The following is a 14676-nucleotide window of genomic DNA, read 5'->3' as shown; positions in this document are numbered from 1 at the left end:
TACGACATGTGTTTAAGGCCTAGGATCCTCTATGTGAGGTACTTTTGTGGCCTTTCCAGCTATTGCATGCGTCTAATGAGGTACATGCCAAATGAGGCAATATACTCAATGACTGGCCTAATGAGGGAAGAGTAGAGAGAGATTATGACATCTTTCTTCCTGGATGCAAAACCCTTGGTAATGAGATGTGCCACATAGAAGGACTTTCTGACAACACTGGCACCGTGTTGGTTGAAGGAGAGGTTGCTGTCAACCAGTGTCCCCAGATCTCTTATAATGCCTTCAGTTTTCAGTGGGCTCCCATTGATGTGGTAATTAGTGGGAACTGAGTTTTTCCCAAAGGGGATGACAATGCATTTTTTGGCATTAAGCTTAAGGCCATGGTTTCAACACCAGTCATTGGTCTCAGTGAGGCCTTCTGTAGGATGTCTACATCAACTGGGGAGTTAATAATGGCTCCCAGCTTCAGTCGTCTGCAAAATTGTTCAGCCAGAGTCCCACCGTGTTGGCCTGGACTTCTGAGATGTGGATGCCAAACCGGAAAGGACCCATGACCAATCTCTGTGGGACTCTACTCATGACTGGTCGGCAATCTGACTTGGAGTCCGCTACTTTCACACTGTGGGTTCTACCTGTGAGCCAGTTTGCAACCCACCTAGTGATATAGGGTTTGTTGCCCAGTTTGGTGAGTTTATCAATAATTCCTGAGTGGAGAAAGTTATCAAAGGCCTTGGCCAGATCGAGGTAGGCTGTATGAGCTGCCTTGCCCTCATCCACAACTCTGGTGACTGACTCAAAGAAGTCAACCTGGTTGAGCAGGCATGATCTACCTTTCACAAAACCAAATTGCATTGGATCTAGAGTTTGGAGATTCCCTATATCCTTGTTAATTAAGTCCATGATGATGCGCTCCATAGCCTTACATATCAGACTCGTCAGGCTAATAGGGCAATAATTCCCAGGGTCTGTAGTCAATCCCCCTTTATGGAGAGGGATAACTGTAGCAGTGCATCATTCGGTAGGGACAAAGCCTGAGATGAGGCTGTGCTTGAACAGGGCACACAGATGTATTGCCAGTTGACTTTGTAGTTCATGTAGAACACATCCAGGGATATTGGCGGGTCCCATAGAAGCTGTATTCTTGGCCTTGGACAATGCAGCTTTAACCTGTGCTGCAGTAATGATGGGTGCCTGGTATTACTTGGGTATTGTGATTGGTCCTTTGGGGGAGAGAGATGGGTAAAGTTGGCACTGAATCTGTTGGACAGTATGTTGGTAATATCTGTAGGCTTAGTATAGGAGGTACCTTTGTGCAGTAACTCAGAGCAAACCTGGGTATTGCCATGGAGATTCTTGATACAACTATAGAAGGCTTTGTGATTTTTTTAGTGTCTGCCACAATTCTATTTTCATAGCTGGCTTTAGTGGTTTTGATGAGGGATCTCAATTTTTTGTTGAGGCTAATAAGGGAGTTTTTCCAGTCTTGGGGCTTCACCTTTTTCTGCAACAGTTTCTTCCTTTAGTTGTTGAGTTTATTAATGGCAGGGGACCACCAGACTGGCTTCCTTTTTTGGAGGAGAGTGTCTTGGTTCTGTTCGGTATGGCTAGTTCCATGCATTTATGTATGTGTTCGTACATTGTATTAGTGTATGATTTGGGAGTCATGCATCTATTTTTCATTGACATCGGTGCCGTGAAGTTAGTCACCTCTGTTTTTAGGCACCCAAAGTCAGCTTTGGAAAAGTTTTCATGGTGGTTACCTTTGCAGACGGTGCGGGTGAAATGTGGATTTCCAAGGTGATTAGTTTGTGGTTGGATCTAACCAGGTAGGAATTGACTATTGTTGTAGAGCAATGGTTGCCCATGTTGGTAATAACCAGGTCAAGGATGTTGCTTTCTCTAGTAGGGGTAAGAATGAGCTGGTCCAGGTCATTGGAATTGATGAATTCCAGGAAGTGTTGGGCCAGTGTATGGTTGCATGAGTAGTTTTCCCAGTTCGTGGAGAGGTAGTTATGTCACCTAGTATGAGAGTGTTGGGGTGGACCCTAATAGTTTCCAGGGTGCTTAGGAACATGGAGTGAGAGTCTTGGGACATGGTTGGGGACCTATAGCAAGCTATGACCAGAACTGTCATCTTACCCAATGTTAGTTGTACCTGAAGTATCTCAGATGCATTGTGCTGGGCTACTAGTCTGGAAGTGTTCATGTCCTTTATGAATATGGAGACACCACCACCTTTGGAGCTTTGGTCTATGTTCTGGGGCTGAAAGGTGTGGAATGATTTATAGCCTGGTAGTGCAGAGGTGCTTTCTGCTGCTTTAAACCAGGTCTCCATTGCAATACAAATGTCGATGTACTCCATTTTGAGGAGTGCTTTGAGCAAGTGCATCTTGAGATTTAGACTTCTAGCATTGAGTAGCATGAACCTCAGATTGCATTTATTTATAGCTGTTATGGTGGTAATTTGGTCTCTGGAACATTGCCTAAAAAAGGCACTATAGGGGTGGCAAGAGCCTTAGCCAGTATCCAGAATCCCAAGGGCGACAGGTGCAGGCCATCTCTGGCAAAGCATCGTGGTTTGTCGATCATGTCATCCCAGGCAGACAGATACTGGATCCCCTTAGAATGACACCAGAAGCTTAGCCAATTTTTGAAGTCAATCATTTTGTCTTTGTACTGTGGTATCATTCTGGGTGATGGCAGGATGCTACTCAGGGCTAGGGTCATACCTGCCTGAGCTACAAGATCAGAAAGCTCCTCCATGTCTCTTTTCATGTAGTCCAGGGAGATACGTCTCAGGTCATTCACACCAACATGGACAATGACAGAGTCATATTTGTAATTGCTGTGGAGTGACCTGAGTGCATGCATTATGTGGCGGATCCTGGCACCTGACAGGCAGCTGACAGTGACTTTCTCCTTGTTTAGCCTGGTGAGTGGAACATCAGTGTGCCTGACTATAGAGTCACCTATGACTAGAATGTTAGGTACATTGTTATGCCTTATGGGCTGTGGTTGAGTGGCACACTGAGTTTGTGGGATGTGTGTCATTTGGGTTGTGTTGGGGGGTGCAGGTTGCTTGCATTTCTGCTGTGGAGGTCCCTGTTGCTTGGGTAGATTTTTTTTTGAGAGCCTCCACGAATATAGGTGTCTGTTTTGTGTTTCTATGTGTGTGTTTTGGTGGTGTAGGTTTTGAGGGACTATGTGATGAGTGTGGTGTGGTGCAATATTTACCTTCTCCTCTTGACTGTCTAGTCCAGTCTTGGGTGAAGAGAGCTTTGCTTCTAATTTGGTTATATAAGTGCATCTCTCACAGGTTGTAGTGTTGGGTGGTAGGAGGAGAGGGTTGTCTGTGTACATGAGGCATGTATATGTACAAGCAAGAAAAATCTGAGGGTAATGCTACTCAATGCTAGAAGTCTAAACCTCAAAATGCACTCACTTGAGGCACTCCTTAAAATGGAGAACATCGACATCTGTGCAGTGACAGAGATCTGGTTCAGGGCTCCAGAGAGCACCCCTGCATTACCAGACTATAATTCATACCACACCTTTCGGCCACCTAACTTGGACTGAAGCACTAAAGGAGGAGGCGTGTCCATATTCATTAAGGATACCCACACCTCCAGGCTAGTTGCTCAGCATAATGCATCTGAGATTATCCAAGTGCAACTAACTCTGGGCAAGACCGCAATGCAAATTGTGGCTTGGTACAGATCACCCACCATGCCCCAGGATTCCCACTCCTCATTTCTTGATACACTGGAAAATATTAGGGTACAACCTAACACCCTAATAATGGGCGATTTCAACTACCCCACCATTAACTGGGAAAACTACTTGTGTGCCAATTCTTGTGCTCAACGTTTTCTGGAATTCATAAATTCCAATGCCTTGGATCAACTTATCAACACCCCCACCAGGGGCAGCAATATCCTAGACCTGGTCATTATCAACATGGGCAACCAGTGTTCCACACCAGAGTTCAATTCCTCGTTGTTCAGTTCCGACCACAAACAAATCACCTTAGACATCCACATCCCAGCCCCACTCCCCATAAGGGAAACCACCGTAAAAAATTTCTTCACGCTTCTTAAGATAGAAGTGGCAAACTTCACAACACCCATGCTGACAGACAATAGAGATATGACTGCTGAATCCTATACAATTGCACTTTATAAGCACTTACACGAGTGCATGGATCGTGCAATCCCTAAAAGAACCAAGATGCTATCCTGCAAAAAAGGAAGCCAATTTGGTAGTCCCCTGCTATAAACAAACTCTACAACAGAAGAAAGAAACTGTTGCAAAAAAGAGTAAAATCCCATGATTGGATGAACTCTGTGGTCACCCTCAGTAAGAAGCTGAGATCCCTCAAAAAATCCTCCAAAGCTAGTTACGAAAACAAAATCGCCACTGATTCTAAAGACAATCACAAAGCATTCTATAGCTATGTCAAGAATCTCAATGGCAACACTCAGATCTGCTCTGAGTTACAGCACAATGGCACTAAATATACAGAACCAACTGATATTGCCAACATCCTGGCAGATAGGTTCAGTGCTAACTTTACCCCTCTCTCATCCCCTAAAGAGCCCATTTCTATACCTGAAGACTGAAAAGTACCTGTAATCATGGCTGCACAGGTAAAAACACACTCTCCAAACCAAGAACACAGCATCCATGGGACCTGACAACATCCCAGGCTGTGCTCTACATGAACTACAGAATGTACTGGCACCCTACCTAAGTACCATGTTTAATCATAGCCTCTCCTCAGGCTTTGTGCCCACTGAATGGCGTACAGCAACAGTTATTCCACTCCACAAAGGGGGAGCCACCACGGACCCTGGGAACTACCGCCCCATTAGCCTGATGAGCCTGGTTTGTGAGGTTATGGAGTGTATCATCATGGAACTTATAAACAATGACATTGGTAATCTCCAAACTCTGGACCCTACCCAGTTCAGGTTTGTAAAAGGTAGATCATGTCTTCTAAACCTGATAGACTTCTTTGAAGTGGTCACCAAAGCTGTAGATGAGGGTAAGGTGCGTTGCACTCTATAATGGGTCTAATGAGTGATGAGTAGAGGGAAACAATGACCTATTTTTTCCTGGATGAGAAACCTTTTGTGATGAGGTGTTCCACTTAGAAGCATTTCCTGACTACTGTGGCAATGTGATTATCAAAGGAGAGACTACTGTCCACCTGTGTCCCAAGGTCTCTTATCACACTTTCGGTGTTAAGTAGACTACCCTCTATGTGGTAGTTCATGGGTACACATTTCCATTCCTTTCCCTGTTTCTGAGTAGTTAAGCAGTCCACAAATGTGAGTCAGATTGCTAAAAGTCTGACAGTTAATATTGAGTCTCTGAAACACATGTGCAGCTTAGCTGAATCTGTGGCAGCATGTGTAAATGCATTAGCACACTTATTTTTGAGTTTAGATGATACTGGGTTTTAATCCAGGTGTATCTAATACTTTTAAATGATAATGCAATGACATGAATTCTTTATAGTACATGTGCTGCTGTGTATGCTTAACTTGTGACAACTATTTATATGTATGTATATATATATATATATATATATATATATATATATATCTTTATATACAAAAATCTCTCTTTAACTATTAAAGCTACAATAATACTTCTCTTGTATTACATACTTACCACTTGCTTCCCTCACTCTCTCCATTCGAGCAGCATGAGCATGTTGACTGAACTCTATGCCAGCATTAGGTAGGGAAAGAACAGTAAAGAACAGAAGAGCATTATACATACCAGTCTTGCCTATATTTAGCAGTAAAAATAGACTGCACACCCTGTACTAGAACCCAGGACCATCTGTACTCCAGCCCTACACTTACACCTGCTGCCACAGGAGTAGTTACATGACAGTTATATAATTTCTTACTCATTATTAAGTTCCCTGTGTTAGCTGCTGATCAATGCTGCTTAGTGTGTTTGCGTGGTGTCCAACAGAATGAATTCAATGCATCTGTTTTCAATTGTTAGCTGCCTGCACCCTGCCTGCAGATGTTCCATGACTGCAGCTATTAGGGAACCTTGTTAACCACTGCTCAATGCCATTTAGAGGCATTGCAGAATTGAAAGCAAAAATTACAACAATCAATGTATTTTTTTGACCTTTGCATATTTACAAACACTCTGTCTGCAGGGGTTCTGCAGGTTTTCTGTCTGCTTCCTGTGTGGACCACTAGTCTAGTTTGCACACTGCTAAGTATCAAGTAAGCAAGATAAGCACAACTAAACCTGACATTCATCTTCTCTGTTTTTCTTGTTTATGCTAAGCTGTTCGCTACATAAATGATGGCCAAAAAAATTTAAATAAAAGGAGAAAGTAGTTGAAATGATGAAAATCAGTCTATGATATAAACTGTTTGTTAATACGCATAAAATATTTCTACATAGGTTTGGACTTTAACTCTCATTCCAATGAACCTTCAGAACACAGTAAGGGTGCCTTATCCCTCTTTGCCACACAAACAGCTTTGCAGCAGGGAACTGAAATCATTCTGCATGCAGCCAACTGCAGCATCATCCACAGTACTAAGAAACCACATAACGGTTATTTGTACATGTCTACATTTCAGAGTAGTGCACTAAGTGATCACACAACCATTTAAGACAATGCAGCTCTGCCTTACCTCTCTGTGTTTGTTGCTCATCCTTTATCTAACCAGTAATCTGAGACATGCAGTATGTAAGGCATTCTATATTCTTGTACTTAAAATGTGTTAGGATATTAAATGGCAATAATAGTAAGTTGTCAACAAATGAAGGGGAGGTTGGATATTAATGAACAGAACATGTGAATTGTGTGCTGCTTACTTACATTTCTGACCTTGATAAATTACTTATATACACTTTGTAAGTTTAACCTGACACACCCACTGGAGGTAGGGCAGTATGCATTGCTATTGTGTTTTCTTTCTCTCTACCAGTAGTCATTCACAGTTGCAATCCATTAGCAACAAACACTGAGGGAGTGCCTGCACTATGTTTATATCTGATACATGGAGCCAAAAGTTTGGGATTCAGCAATTCTAATGAGTTCACACCTCATTTGCATCTTCACTGTGCTAACAGCCCTGAATCTATACCATAAAAAGGCAAGTGTAGGTAGGGAACCTTGATATAAGGAGACTTGTTTATGTAGAGAACACAGGAGAGACTATTACTTTGGGATATAGCTGCACAAAAAACTATTGAACTTGAAAAGTTATGGTTACATTTGTCAGCTATATACTGCAGATGCTGAAATGTCATTTAAGAAAAATCTGTTTTATATTTATATAAATATATTAATTAACAAATGCTACAGTTATTTGAATGCAATACTTAGAAGTGTACTGATGGCATGGGCATGTTTGTCAGGGCATTTTAGGTATACATAACTGGCAATAGCTTAAATGGAATGTTCTGTATTAAATCTGTGCACGTTTCAGGGATAGTTCAGTTAATAGCACTTTTAGCATTTCACCGATGGTTTCTTAGCAAAATGTGTAATTTACCTGTTCTTTTGGGGGTGGGAAAGCAAAGCTACATTTCTGTTTTAGCACAAACAATAATATATTGTTATTGTTACTCTCCCTTGTTTTGCATCCAGCCTTGATTTGTGCGTGAATGCAATATGTTACAACCACACAATTCTTGTTGTTCATATTTCAAATAATTAGACTGTTTTATGTTACTGAAATGCTACCTTTTCTGTTTTACCTAGGAACAGGTAGTTTTCAGTTATGTTATACTTGTGTGTATTATCCTTCTGTTGTGTTTTAGGACAGTTAGCACTATGGCAGCCAGACAGCTCAGTCCCTGAAAACCACCCTTCAGTAACCCTGAGAATCAGGTCATTGTGGAAGCTCTTAGGCAACATGCTCCCTTTCTGTTTGGGTACAATAGAAATGAACTGCCTTCTCTACCTTGCATGACTTACACCTATCCTTCATGCCAAGATGTAGAGCTAGTACAGAACTTGGCTGTGTTCATGCAGACACTCACACACCAGTTTCTCCTGGAGGACCCATGCAGACACACACACAACAGTTATGTGGTTCAGCCATGAAGCTTAAAACTCATTTTGTCTGATTGGTCATTTGTTACTTTAGCCAAATGTCTCCCTGTTTCTCTTTCTTACTCACACACACTCACTGACCTTTTTTGTCAGCCTAATCTTCCTGCCTCCCCACCCCACAACACCCTGTGCAAGTGACAATAACTGCACCATATCCCTGTTTGCTATCTTTTGGATTCAGGGATACATAAACTTTGTGTCTGATACTCAGAGTGCATAGCTGTCTTAGTGCTTCGTTTATCTGAGTTTGTGATGCTGAATTGTTAGTTGTACCTTTGACTTATATTGGTCTTAGAAAGTTACCATCACACTTTTTTGCATTAGTATTGTTAATGATCTTGTGAGGGCTGTGAAATCTGAAACTGAAATGTGCCTCATTATATTATAATTTCTCACTTTAATGATTTTGTAGTACAAATGTTTGGTGATAAACAGAGGGCATGCGGTGACTTGCAGTATTTTTGAGAGGTACGGCTGCATGAATCTTTGATGCCTGAGGCCTACTACATAATAATGGACACATATAAGTCAAATAAGGCTCTGCTGACACATATTAAGCTCATTTCTGTACAAGTCACTCACCTTTTATTTGCTTACATTACCAAGTAACAACATGCAAGGATATGCCAGTCATTCTTTTTATTACACAATACACTCCAGATTCAACACTTACCTTGTAAATCCAGCAGTTGCAAAAGTTTTAGTTCAGGGCTGATTCTGTCTGATGCAAGCAGTACCTATGCATTACATGGGTAGGTAAAGGTTGTGAGCATTTCCTGGCATCATTGTTACTATATGTGCGTAGGATGAAGGTTTTAGCCCCTTGGTGAGTGAGTAGAATATGCATCGTCTCTTAGCTAATGCAAGTGCATATTGAGCATGCCTATGTCTGCCTACACCCACAGAAGTTGCTGGTTTTTCCCTCTGATGCTTCAACTGTGTGTGGCTGTGGTGACCCTGCCATTGATGGTGGGATGTGTGCCCCTTCCCCTTGTTGATCCTGCTGAAGTTGTTTTCTCAGGATGATGTTGTGCAGCATGGCACATACAGTAAATATTTCAGTACATGTACGTGGATTGTACTGCAAGGCTCCCCCAAATGTATCCAGGCACTGGAACCCCAACTTCAGCAGCCCAAACACGTGCTCTATGATATATCTGGTTTGAGGGTGTGCCTCATTATGGCATTCTTCAGCAGGTATGTGTACATTTTCTGAAGGGCATCATCAGTCATGGTTCCAGTGCATAACCTGCATCCCCCAGTAAATGACCCTGTGGGATTTACTCCCAGTGAACATCTGATACAGTTGGGTTGTATACCAGATATGTGAGTCATAACTGCCTGGGTTGCCAGCACACACGTTCAAGATGATTTCCTTGGCATTACACATGACTTAGCAGTTAATAGAGTGGAAGCCCTTTCTATTTATGTAGAGCCTTCCTTGTTCACTGGGTGGTGCCTTAATTTCTAAATGTGTGCAATATATGGCATCCAGTACTTTAGGGTAGTGTGCTACAGGAGAGCACTCCTGCATATTTCTGCCCCTGTCCTCAGGATTATGTAGAAAATATATGTGGTCACTGGCATGTTGGAGCATAGAATTCAGGAAATGATCGAGGTTCTAGATGATGATGCCTGTGGCACCCACAGCATGCCTCCTCTTGGTCTCTGAAATGTACCTGTAGTTAAGATTCTAAATGGTACACATACTTTTGTCTCCAGTGGGATGGGTTCCCCTTGGTTTGCCCTGGCTCTGAGTTGAGGACAACAGAAGTTGAAGAGTTCCTGTAGTATGTCTTTATCCACCCTGCAGTGCACATCATGTAAATTGTGATAAGTTAACCAGGGTCTGAAAACTCTTCTCCTTCTTGGCCATGGTGTATTATCAGCAGCAGCAGGCCAGCAACACATACTTTAGCCTGTTGCACATACACATGCATTAAAGCAACAGCAGCCCCTAACATTGTTTCTGTGTACACTCCTTTCCATGGCTGAATTCCAATAGGTTTTGAAATTCACAGGGAAAACCAACAATGAGTCTACATGGTTGCGTTGTAGCTTATTGAATAGGTCCTCCATCTTGGATTGGCTGATTAACATACGAGTCAGCTGCTTATGCTATTATTAGCATGCCACGGTGCTTACCTTGTTTTTGTGGCTCTGCATGGAATCTAAAACAGTTTGCTATCATGTGTGTATCGCACATAAATGGACCATGTATGCTTTATTGAATATGGCCTTTTGTTTATATTAGGGTTGTATTAACTTCAAAGGGGGACAGCTGTATCTCTGTAGCTATTACCATGCCCATAGAATTGTTAGGACACCACTCTCTCACTCTTTCTCTCTCTCTCTCTCTCTCCCTACTTGTCAGAGAGTGGGACACAACTGATCTTCCATCTAATCAAGCCCTGGGCAATGAAAGTGTTTTTTGTGTTCTGTGAGTGGAATCGGTGATCTTATTAATCAGCTCTTTTCAGAAACAAGAAATTTTCTCATCTTTCAAAATGTGTCTCCAAAGATTACTTTTTATAGTCATCGTATCACCCCTGTCTTAACTCCTATTAACTTTTTAACTACTGTTCTGTCCCTTACTTGCTTTTAAAATGTTTTGCTTCATAACAGTTTTTTTTTTTTTTTTGTGTTTGTTTGCTAAAAAGTTTTTTTACTTGTCTGTAAAGGTTTCACACTTCTATCTGCTGGAGTGTGGGGGTTGATGGTTAGATTTTCCTAGAGGCTCTGTCTGTTAAAATCAGTTCTTGACTGAGTAGGAAGTTTGTACTACGCTAACAAGCCCTTCTGACAAAAAATAATTGACTTCATCATAAAGGTGGGCATTAGTGGAGAACAGATAATGTCTGTTTGCAGTTCTAGTAATGATTCAGTAACAATTCACTAACATTAATGACCAGAGTGGTAGCAGAGGCATGCTTCTAAATACCTATTATAAAAGTGGATATTTATGGCACTGACCTTTTTGACATCATTCAGTCATCCCTCTTCCCCTTTCTGGTTGCCATAGCATCAATATACTTATACCAGATAACACTTCACCTGTTGTATATTTTGAAGAGTACACTTCTTCTTTTCATCACTATATTTGCTTGCTGTAGTTCAGTCCAGTTTTTTTTTTCATTACATTTATCTTCAATTTTTTCATGCATAACATTTGTTCTATTTGATATTCAGTGGCCTTGAATCAATGGATGACTAAAACTTAATCATTCATCCTTGTTCTATGTCATTAGATCCATCATTATGGGATACATTATGCCATTATTTTACAATTGTGCAGATGATGTAGCTTTTACTTGCTTTGCTTTATGTTGTGTGTTTCAGAACAATGCAGATTTCAATGTTCATTATTTTATGTCTTCAAGCATTCCATGACTCTCTTTGGGGCCTTAAAACTCCCTTAATCTTTTGCCAGCCTGGCCTTATACCACTCTGTGACAGTATTCTTTAATTTTGTAATAAGCACACCATTATTACGTCAACGGCCTGCCTGTCCCATTCTGTCCCATTGATGTGAACAGAAATAGCATGGCAAACCACAATGAACCCCTGGATATTATCTTTATCTATAAGGCACTAGTAAGATTGTTGTGTTTTGGCATCTGTCTCAGTAATGGTTAACTGCTTTTATCTTCAATTAGTTTACAGAATGAATATATAACATTCTTCAGCATTATATCCATATTTGTCATGAGTTTAAATGAGACATAATATTATATCATATTTTTTTTAATTATTTTTCCTTCTCTTTTAAATTATGCATAAAAATTCTTTTCATTTATGAGCGCATGTGCATGTTGTAGTCTTATAAGAGTATAATAATGTGTCCCCACCAAGATTTACAGACACAAACCCACACGGACACATGCCATGCATACAAACACACACACGCACACACACACACACGCACACACGCACACACACACACACACACACACACACACACACACACACACACACACTCACATAAGCACACCCACACACACACACACACACACACACACACACACACACACACACACCTCCTTGAGCATGCACATGCACACACACACACACACACACACACACACACACACACACACGCACGCACGCACGCACACACACACACACACACACACACACACACACACACACACACACACACACACACCTCTTGGGGTTGGAGATTGCCTAAGAGACAAAAAATTACAGGGTTTGATTCTCACCAAGGGAAACTAACTAGGCTTAAAATGGTCCATAAGAGTAATCAGCCTAATACTTACCTATGAACATGCACAGTACCAGCTGGTCTTTTATTTCCCTGACACTGCCTTATATTGACCTAAAATGCATTTCAGCCTACCTCCTAGTTGATTTAGTTATATAAAGTGGTGTTCTTTTTTCAGCTGGGATGGTGATTTTCTCTAGCATCTGTATATGTAGGGTTACATGCAGCAATTGTTGTGCTCCATGCATGTCCTCATAGTCATGTCTTTAAAATTACGTTAGTTTTAATGTGCTTTTTTATTTTGTTCACTCATTATGAGACTATCACAATTTTAACAATTATTCTAAAGAAAATGCACGTATTTTTTTACAAAAAGACACTTTAATCTCTATTTTATTGATATCCAGAATACAAACTGGGATATATTTTTCAGGCAGCCTCTGACCCTTGTCACTTCTGACTAATATGTTTGTTTTTGAATGCAGAAGTTTTTATTTAATTAAATAGTTTTTGAAAATATTACATGCAGTGCTATTACACAAGTGAAGAAATTTAGAAAAGACCAGACTTTCCTTAACGAGTAGCCAAATATGGACTAATTGGAAAGGATTTAATATTTACTATTCTTTTAAATGCAAGCAAAGAGCATACTTACAAATATGAAGAAAATGCAATTTTTGCCTACTCAGTTGTAAAAATAAATTAACTTTTGCAGACCTTAGTTTTGCCTCATATCAACGTGTCGCACGGTGCTATCAATGAAGCATAACTCGTGAAATGCTGCACCTTAATTCCAGTACAATACTTTTAAATCAAAGATAAGTCAGAGAGCATTCATTGTTAGAATTAGAAAGCCCAGTTTTTATACATTATAAAATAATGAATGATTCTTTTTACAATATAATCAAGACTGGGATCTTGTACTTTTCATGGAACACTTGCTTTGGCAGAACCATTATTATTTTATTTCAGTGTGCAGAAGCTCAGTTTATGTAAAGCAGATCAACTCTGCCATCTTGTGATCAAAACTGAATATTTTTCTTAAAACTTCAGGAGGTATTACTGCCTAGTTCCAAAATTTAGAATATCAAATAAATGTTTTAACAAGGACAGATACACTTTCTAAACTCTGAATATTAGGCTTAATTGGATGGACTGATTCAGAACCTGTAGTCTGCAGCATTGCAGTTATGATGTTGATGACTGTGTTTGTGTATATTGTCCTTGGAAAGTTTAAACCTACCAGCAAAGGATGTCTCATCTTACAGATGTTGATTTGGACAGGCACAGACTGTATATCTGATTTGATAATTTTTCTTGTGAAGCAAACATGGTTGTGTATGTATGTATGTATTTATTTTGCTGTGTGGGTGTGGCAAGCAAGGTGAGTCTGTGACTAAAGTTTTTGCATCATACTTGTCAGAGTACAAGGCTTATTTCTGATTTCTGATCATTATCTTTCTGGATTTTGCAAGTTGTCTTTAAAGCTGCATGGGTTTTCTCTTGAGTGTCTAATTTCCATATATCCCAAAAATATAGTTGATGACTAGCTATTCTGAATGCTTCATATATGTTAGTAGCACAGTGGCAGACAGGACAGATTTTGCTGTGTTTGATTTTTCCTATTCAGTTCTTGGCTGGGGAATTTTTTGTGTGGAGTCTACATATCCTCCCTGTATCTACATGGGTTTTGCCAGCTACTCATTTCCTTCTATAACATAAAACCTGCAGTAGGTCATATTCCTCCAAATTTCCAGTAGATGTGCATGACGTGTGAGAGTTAATGTGATGGCCTGGCAAAACATTCATGATTAGTTTCTATCTTATCCCAATGAAGAATGCTACTGGGGATCGGCTGTGTCTCTATCTATCTATCTATCTATCTATCTATCTATCTATCTATCTATCTATCTATCTATCTATCTATGTCTGTCTATCTGTCTGTCTATCTATCCAACTCTGGGCTTATTCAGCTATATATTTGTCCTAGTGACTTGCGATGTGGCTAAAAAAGGTCTAAGACTTAAATTACCCAGTTAATAAGGAAATAAATTACATAGGTTCATAGGTTCATAGGTTTATACTAGGCTATCTGCCCCAAGGCATTTATAAGCCTAGCCCGAATTTTTGTGGCTTACGCCACCCCTTATATGAAAAAATACTGTACCCATTAGTTTGTTGTGCCTCTGTCCAGCAGTGACACAGAGATGATTCCCGGGGTAAACCTACGATCTCCCATCCACAGGTCAAGATTTCTCTTGAACAGAGCCAGCGAGGTGCTCTGCCTCACATGGACTGGGACTCTATTCCACAGCATAGGGAGTCTCTGAGTGATAAATCTATCCCTCCA

This window comes from Protopterus annectens, chromosome 2.part1, assembly GCF_019279795.1.
Source record: "Protopterus annectens isolate FY-2018-M chromosome 2.part1, PAN1.0, whole genome shotgun sequence".
Classification (NCBI taxonomy): domain Eukaryota; kingdom Metazoa; phylum Chordata; order Ceratodontiformes; family Protopteridae; genus Protopterus; species Protopterus annectens.
This window is presented reverse-complemented; position numbering follows the sequence as displayed.